The following is a 10097-nucleotide window of genomic DNA, read 5'->3' as shown; positions in this document are numbered from 1 at the left end:
TCAAATCAACCAGCAAAGATAAAAAATGGAAAAATCATTGATTAACGTGACCGTAAATATAATTACGTGGATCAGTGGAAAATATAGAATGCTATCATCAGTAGATAGCACAAATGTTAAGGTATATTATATAATAGTTCTAGCGGATGACCAAGGTTATATCAATGGCATATATCACCAAAACAAAACAAATCCATGAAGAATCGTTCGTTCAATTGAAAGTGCCAACATATTGTCCTTGAATTGTTGCGTGAGGGGTGTGTAGGTGGCGGGGTGCGTGTAGGGAGGGGTGACATGGGGTGAGTTACATGGGGTGAGTCCTGGTGCAATAAGGGTACGGGGTGTGTTGGGGGTGTATTGGGCGGAGGGCCTATTATGTTTGGGGTATATGCGTGTAAGTGGGAGGAGGTGCGGGTGTGGGTTTATACGTGACATAATGGAATAGTTACTGATTTTTTTATATATATATTTTAGTTATTTTTGCCAACACTAGTCAGGTAAATGACCTCAAATTCATATTCAATTGTATCACATACGAGTAATGCAAAGACCTTTATCATCACAATATTCATGCGTTAAATCATGTTTTGTAGTACCGTACAATATTAATAATTTTCCTATTGTGACGAGCTAACCGCAGAATATGTCAAATTAATGTGCTCGAGTTCAATATTATTGATACATTTCATAGAATTTATGATGAACCTCAAACATGTGTTCATATTCAATGAATAAGAAAGAAAGACAACTTCGTAACTAAAATGAATTCACCGTATTTACACTTTCAGAATGATTTTTAAGTTATAAATCGTATTTTTTGTGCTACTGTATACCCGAATAGTGTATACATCCCTGGCTCTTTCTCTTACTCCTGATATCATACAAAAATATTTTACAATGCAATTTCATGCAATGTCCTCACTTTGCCTGTCTTTTGGTATATCTGTGCCCCCGCTCCAGCAATTCAAAAGTCAACAGGCCAGTGAGACGCTCCAACATGGAAAGATGAGGAATGGGAAAGGGTAGATGTAGGGGGAGTCTGTACTTCACATATTGCATGCATGTTTCACTCGCCTCTCCAATTTTGATAGGGCACACATTTCATTGTTTACTGCCATTTTTTCCTGGATTGTAGGGTTGGAATGCACCTAGTTATATATTTTTTTTCTTTTGATATAGTAAAATATGTCAGTTGTCAGTAATAAATGCCAGTTGTCCTAGTCATTTGGGTATTTTCTGAAAGAAGATCATTGAATTTGCTTAGGACCTACTGTCCGTTGCTTTTTGCTGGAAAGCAGGGTTAACTAATGGTTAAGTTTGTCCGGGTGAAGAAGCCTATTTTGTTGACATGTTTCGATATTTTGCTTTATTAGCTCTTTATAGTTGCTCCAACTCAAATCATTTTCGTTGATCAAACGATATTCTTAAGTTAAGTACGTTATGACGATCTAGATATGTGTAGGCTCACACTACTTTTCTCAATTTTGATTTCGTTTTCACTTCACATAAAACATGTAAAAAACAGAAACACATAAACAAACGTGTAGGCTACACTTCAACAGGGTTCAAGATAGACAAGCACTATAGCCACTAAGTTTGTAACAAGAAGCCTTTCAATTATAAATTATACCAAATTCGGAGATATATGGGAGAACCTTTTAGGATTGAAATGATTACTTCGTGATATCTATAATTAATAATATTAATGCAATAAGGGAACGTTAATTACCCGTGCAGCTATGTATCAATACATCTTTAACCTCCTGTACTGTAAATAGTTTAAAAACGTGACGCACCTTAAATTAACTGGCTCAGAGCCCGCTGTCCAAGATGACGTGTTTAAGTATTGAAGCAACGTGAAAAGAATGAGTGATTTCTTCCAAATACCCTTAAAACTAATTCTTTTGTTTTAATTGTAGTCATGTCAGTTACACTTGACATTGATGCTGATATATTATGGGGTCACTGCGGTCAACGTTTAGGGGCTATGTACGGTCAAACGGTGTCGCCCTAGATTGAATAGGTTCAAATTCATTTCGCTGTCAAATTCACAGAAAACTTCTTCCAAGTTAAAAGATCATCCATTAAAAATCTGACTTCATTTTAAGCCCATCGATAATAGTTTGAATGATGTGCATTTTAGGTCTTAACGTCGTTTTTGATTGATTTATGTTCAACCTGTTAGGCCTAATAAACAATACCTCGTTAAAAGCTTACACAGCGCTGTTTACTATATCAACCTTTTTAAATTTGACAAAAGTTCTGTATTGTTTATATATAACAGTTACCAGAATTCTAAAACCAATCGATGTATAAAACTGTTTACAACTTCATTTTAGTAGTGTATGTGTATTAATAATGTTCGGTCCCTTTCTTTTAATTAAAATGATGTACCGTTATTTTACAATTACATCATAAATAATGGTTCTTATACGTTCTGTCAATACATAGCTCATGGGCATTATGATCATCTTGTATGACTCCACTGCTACGAACGTTCCAGCTTCAGAAACATTTTCAATACATCATGGTTAACAAATTTATCATATTACATACACCCTCACTTCAAATCAACCAGCAAAGATAAAAAATGGAAAAATCATTGATTAACGTGACCGTAAATATAATTACGTGGATCAGTGGAAAATATAGAATGCTATCATCAGTAGATAGCACAAATGTTAAGGTATATTATATAATAGTTCTAGCGGATGACCAAGGTTATATCAATGGCATATATCACCAAAACAAAACAAATCCATGAAGAATCGTTCGTTCAATTGAAAGTGCCAACATATTGTCCTTGAATTGTTGCGTGAGGGGTGTGTAGGTGGCGGGTGCGTGTAGGGGGGTGACATGGGGTGAGTTACATGGGGTGAGTCCTGGTGCAATAAGGGTACGGGGTGTGTTGGGGTGTATTGGGCGGAGGGCCTATTATGTTTGGGGTATATGCGTGTAAGTGGGAGGAGGTGCGGGTGTGGGTTTATACGTGACATAATGGAATAGTTACTGATTTTTTTATATATATATTTTTAGTTATTTTTGCCAACACTAGTCAGGTAAATGACCTCAAATTCATATTCAATTGTATCACATACGAGTAATGCAAAGACCTTTATCATCACAATATTCATGCGTTAAATCATGTTTTGTAGTACCGTACAATATTAATAATTTTCCTATTGTGACGAGCTAACCGCAGAATATGTCAAATTAATGTGCTCGAGTTCAATATTATTGATACATTTCATAGAATTTATGATGAACCTCAAACATGTGTTCATATTCAATGAATAAGAAAGAAAGACAACTTCGTAACTAAAATGAATTCACCGTATTTACACTTTCAGAATGATTTTTAAGTTATAAATCGTATTTTTTGTGCTACTGTATACCCGAATAGTGTATACATCCCTGGCTCTTTCTCTTACTCCTGATATCATACAAAAATATTTTACAATGCAATTTCATGCAATGTCCTCTGATAAAGACTAATTATTTAAATTTAGCAATACATAGGAATAAAATTTCAAAGTGATTTCATTGTGATTTCATTCGCGAAATCGTTAATTGGGCTTTACAATGGTATTTTGTACGCTGCAAGCTGCTGTAGGCCTAAGACTTGTACAAAGACACTTACTGGTACATGTATAATGGGTTATTTGGTGTACATTTAGCTAGTCCTAAGGTCCGCTAGTCCGACCTAAAGGTCGCTAATCTGAAAGCTCTAGTACCGTCCCTAACCATTACCGTAAACCTAACTCTATCTCTAACATTAGACCTGGCGTATCTTAAGGCTATTGATCAGTATACCCTTCGTAGTGTGTCATCTGCACCATTATGCAAGGAGTAAAAAGTCTAAAATATTAATATTCAATAGCAGGCAATGATAATTAGTCGAACAAAAGAAGAAAAAAGCTACAATATCAGAACTGCACGCCCCATTAAGTATATAATTATTTCACGTCAATAGAGCCAAATCATCCTAATGAAGATACCTGCTAAAACTAACATTCGCAGCGCGCGCTTTTTTTTCTTTTCATTTTTTCAAATGTGTTAACATTTATACAGCAAACAAGCGAGTGACTTATTCTTTGTATTCCTTTCTTGGACCATTATCAACTTTTTTATTCTCTCTTTTCGTAGTTCTTAAAAAACGAATCACCTGAAAAAAAAGAACAAAACTCTCCAGGCACTGCAACTCCCAGGGAAGTTTTTTTGGGTCTACCCTGACCTTTTAACAATGATCTACACAAGAATAACGCCATTGTGTGTGTTTCACGCCATTATTCTTGTGAAGGTCATTAAATATATACTTCACTTTATGTGGATATGTGTATATATTGCGTATCTTAGCAATATCAACTCAACCCATAAAAACGAATCAATAATATTTATATATTTTTAATTATATCTATAGTTATTTTGTTTTATAATGGGTCAAACTCAATATCTTGATACCAAATATCAATTATTTAGATACCATTTTAGCCTTAACAAATGGAGTCAATTTTGCGTATAAATTTCGATGGTTTACTGTTGGTCATTTAATGGTTTTCGTACGTTGCTATACTGATGTCGGTGTTACTCTAATTGTCTAACGTTGATATATGATGAATTATTTAGAAATTTACCAAATATTTAAATGGACAGTTGCCAAAATAAATCAACAGTTATTTTTTTAGATTATTCATATGATTGTTGAACGATGAATTACATTGTATATACCATGTATACCGTCAATTGAAAAACATCTTTCAGGTTTTTATCTCTTCGCATACGTCACATAGGTCTACCTTACCATTCACAAATAATACCGTAAAACCTAGTCTACAAGCATATAGAGTGCTTCTGGTGAAAGCTATTAATCCAGGCACCATTATGGAGTTTGGGCAAATAGGTTACAGATCAAGCATATACAAACAAGTATTATTGTAAGACCAAAATATTGTATTATTTCGTATTAAGTTAGCTTTCATCAAAAACACTATATATGCTTGTAGACGAGGTTTTATGGTATATGCACTTAGTAATAACTCCTAGTATGTAATGATAGAGATAATGATACGCCTATCGAAATAGTCCTCCCCGTTTACATAATTATTGCGTGTAATAAAAAAACCCTCTGAAACCATAGTTTCCGTGTTTCAAATTTTGATAATATACTTTAACTAATCTACATTAAAACAATCTACATTAGACTATTTTGAGCACCTTAAAATATGAAAACATGTGTCAAATATTTTCATTTCACTTTCATTTGAACTTATTATTAATATTTGTAAATTGTGAATAGTCCTATATATTTTCTCACGTAGGCTACTTCATGAATTATAATGCATGTGCATGTACATTAAGTTCTTGTTCTATTGGCTTTTTTATATATCAATGGTTTAATGTTTGCAGCATAATTGAAAACATACCGTTGTATTGGTGACAGGTCGACAAGGCACAACGAATTAGTGAACTTTCTTTCTGTTCTTCAGCAGTCATTTCAGATCATTAATACTATTCTGAAATCTGACACCGTATATGATTTTATCGGGAAAATTGATATTATAGACTTTGTATTACCATGCACCAACTAGCAATCTGAATACAGAACCAGTCATGCTCACTGGCCTCATAATCGGGACCAAATTATTTTGCGTGGAAAAAAATATAGTTAAATTTCGCGGAATTTGCGGGAAAACTGCAAATCTCGAGGAGAATTAGGTGGAAAGATAGTAAAGTCTGTGAAGATATATTGCAAATTGCGTTTGGATTGTGCGGTATTGTGCAAACATATCAAATTTCCACGGGAAAAAATTAAAAGGACAAATTTATCGTTCGAGTTTGTGACTTCAAATCACGATAATCTATTGACCCTACATTAATTGCACAGACGCATTAGAAACCAACGTGTACAAAATGTGCTAAACATGCCAAATTTGGACCTGCAGTGCAGGTCAAGAAACTACTAGATGCAACACACACTAATCATATCGTTATGAAAGCATACATTTTCAGAGAAAGGACAGCATAACATAATGATGCTGTAGTCGTATACAACATCAGGTAGGCAACATCACATAATGATGCTTATATCAGAAGTAGACACTATCTCAAGACGTCGTTATCGTCAGAAGACAACATCACATAATGATGCTATCGTCACGGTAGACAGCATCATATACTAATGCTATCGTCATCAGACAACATCACACAATGTGCTATCGTCAGTAGAAAGCATAGCATAATATGCTTTCGTTAGTAGACAGCATCACATAGTGATGCCATTTTCAGCAGACGGCATCACATATCAGATGCTTTTGTCAGTAGACAACTGCATATCGCCATGATGATATCGTCAGAAGACGATATCGCCCACTCGTGCTATCGTCAGTAGACGTGACATACAACATCAAACACTGATGCTATTGTCAATAGACAGCATCAAACAATGGTGCTGTCGTCAGCAGAAATTAGCATCGCATAATGATGCTATCGTCCGTAGACGACATCGCCCACTGATGCTATCGGCAGCAGACCATGTAGACAGCATCATGTACACACTGATGCTGTCGTCAGACATCACATTATGATGCTATCGTCAGTAGACAGCATCACATACTGATGCTATCATCAGTAGACAGCATTACACATTGATGCTATCGTCAGTAGACAGTATCACATAATGATGCTATCGTCAGCAGACAGCATCAATGTATGCTATCGTCAGTAGACAGCATCACATAGTGAAGCTATCGTCAGTAGACAGTATAACACATTGATGCTGTCGTCAGTAGAAAGCATCACATACTGATGCTATCGTCAGTAGACAGCATCACATACTGATGCTATCATCAGTAGACAGCATCACATACTAATGCTATCGTCAGTTGAGTGCAACACATACTGATGGTACTGATGCTATCATCAGTATACAGCATCACACATTGATGATATCGTCAGTAGACACACACTGATGCTATCGTCAGTAGACAGCATCACACATTGATGCTATCGTCAGTAGAAAGCATCACATACTGATCCTATCATCAGTAGACAGCATCACATACTAATGCTATCGTCAGTTGAGTGCATCACACACTGATGCTATCATCAGTATACAGCATCACACATTGATGATATCGTGAGTAGACACACACTGATGCTATCGTCAGTAGACAGCATCACATACTGATCCTATCATCAGTAGACAGCATCACACACTGATGCTATCATCAGTATACAGCATCACACATTGATGCTATCGTGAGTAGACACACACTGATGCCAACGTCAGTAGACAGCATCAAACATTGATGCTATCGTCAGTAGACAGTATCACACATTGATGCTGTCGTCAGTAGACAGCATCACATACTGATGCTATCGTTAGTAGATAGCATCACATACTAATGATATCGTCAGTTGACAGCATCACACACTGATGCTATCGTCAGTAGACAGTATCACACATTGATGCTGTCGTCAGTAGACAGTATCACACATTGATGCTGTCGTCAGTAGACAGCATCACATACTGATGCTATCGTTAGTAGACAGCATCACATACTAATGTTATCGTCAGTTGACAGCATGACACACTGATGCTATCGTCAGTAGACAGCATGACACACTGATGCTATCGTCAGTAGACAACATCACATACTAATGCTATCGTCAGTTGACAGCATCACACACTGATGCTATCGTCAGTAGACAGCATCACATACTGATGCTATCAGCAGTAGACAGCATCACACACTGATGCTATCGTCAGTAGACAACATCACACGATGCTATCGTCAGTAGACAGCATCACACATTGATGCTATCGTTAGTAGACAGCATCACACATTGATGCTGTCGCCAGTAGACAGCATCACACACTGATGCTATCGTCAGTAGACAGCATCACACATTGATGCTATCGTCAGTAGACAGCATCACATAATGATGCTATCGTCAGTAGACAGCATCACACATGCATTGATGCTATCATCAGTAGACAGCATGACATACTGATGCTATCATCAGTAGACAGCATCACACATTGATGCTATCGTCAGTAGACAGCATTACACACTGATGCTATCGTCAGTAGACAGCATCACACATTGATGCTATCGTCAGTAGACACACACTGATGCCATCGTCCGTAGACAGCATCACACATTGATGCTATCGTCAGTAGACAGCATCACATACTGATGCTGTCGTCAGTAGACAGCATCACATACTGATGCTATCGTTAGTAGACAGCATCGCATAATAATGCTATCGTCAGTAGACTAGACACACGCTGATGCTATCGTCAGTAGACAGCATCACATACTGATCCTATCGTCAGTAGACAGCACATAGTGAAGCTATCGTCAGTAGACACACACTGATGCCATCGTCAGTAGACAGCATCACACATTGATGCTATCGTCAGTAGACAGCATCACATACTGATGCTGTCGTCAGTAGACAGCATCACATAATGATGCTATCGTCAGCAGACAGCATCAATGTATGCTATCGTCAGTAGACAGCATCACATAGTGAAGCTATCGTCAGTAGACACATACTGATGCTATCGTCAGTAGACAGTATAACACATTGATGCTGTCGTCAGTAGAAATCATCACATACTGATGCTATCGTCAGTAGACAGCATCACATACTGATGCTATCATCAGTAGACAGCATCACATACTAATGCTATCGTCAGTTGAGTGCAACACATACTGATGGTACTGATGCTATCATCAGTATACAGCATCACACATTGATGATATCGTCAGTAGACACACACTGATGCTATCGTCAGTAGACAGCATCACACATTGATGCTATCGTCAGTAGAAAGCATCACATACTGATCCTATCATCAGTAGACAGCATCACATACTAATGCTATCGTCAGTTGAGTGCATCACACACTGATGCTATCATCAGTATACAGCATCACACATTGATGATATCGTGAGTAGACACACACTGATGCTATCGTCAGTAGACAGCATCACATACTGATCCTATCATCAGTAGACAGCATCACACACTGATGCTATCATCAGTATACAGTATCACACATTGATGCTGTCGTCAGTAGACAGTATCACACATTGATGCTGTCGTCAGTAGACAGCATCACATACTGATGCTATCGTTAGTAGACAGCATCACATACTAATGTTATCGTCAGTTGACAGCATGACACACTGATGCTATCGTCAGTAGACAGCATGATGCTATCGTCAGTAGACAGCATCACATACTGATGCTGTCGTCAGTAGACAGCATCACATACTGATGCTATCGTCAGTAGACAGCATCACATACTGATGCTGTCGTCAGTAGACAGCATCACATACTGATGCTATCGTTAGTAGACAGCATCGCATAATAATGCTATCGTCAGTAGACTAGACACACGCTGATGCTATCGTCAGTAGACAGCATCACATACTGATCCTATCATCAGTAGACAGCATCACACACTGATGCTATCGTCAGTAGACAGCAGCACATAGTGAAGCTATCGTCAGTAGACACACACTGATGCCATCGTCAGTAGACAGCATCACACATTGATGCTATCGTCAGTAGACAGCATCACATACTGATGCTGTCGTCAGTAGACAGCACCACATACTAATGATATCGTCAGTAGACAGCATCACACATTGATGCTATCGTCAGCAGACAGCATCACATAATGATGCTATCGTTAGTAGACAGCACCACATACTAATGATATCGTCAGTAGACAGCATCACACATTGATGCGATCGTCAGTAGACATCATCACATAATGGTGCTATCGTTAGTAGACAGCACCACATACTAATGATATCGTCAGTAGACAGCATCACACATTGATGCGATCGTCAGTAGACAGCATCACATAATGATGCTATCGTCAGTAGACAGCATCACATACTGATGCTATCGTCAGTAGACAGCATCACAAATTGATGCTATCGTCAGTAGACAGCATCACATAATGATGCTATCGTCAGTAGACAGCATCACACACTGATGCTATCATCAGTAGACAGCATCACGCACTGATGCTATCGTCAGTAGACAGCATCACACACTGATGCTGTCATCAGTAG

This window comes from Amphiura filiformis, chromosome 1 (genome assembly GCF_039555335.1).
Source record: "Amphiura filiformis chromosome 1, Afil_fr2py, whole genome shotgun sequence".
Taxonomy (NCBI): domain Eukaryota; kingdom Metazoa; phylum Echinodermata; class Ophiuroidea; order Amphilepidida; family Amphiuridae; genus Amphiura; species Amphiura filiformis.
Note: the sequence above shows the minus strand (reverse complement) of the source record.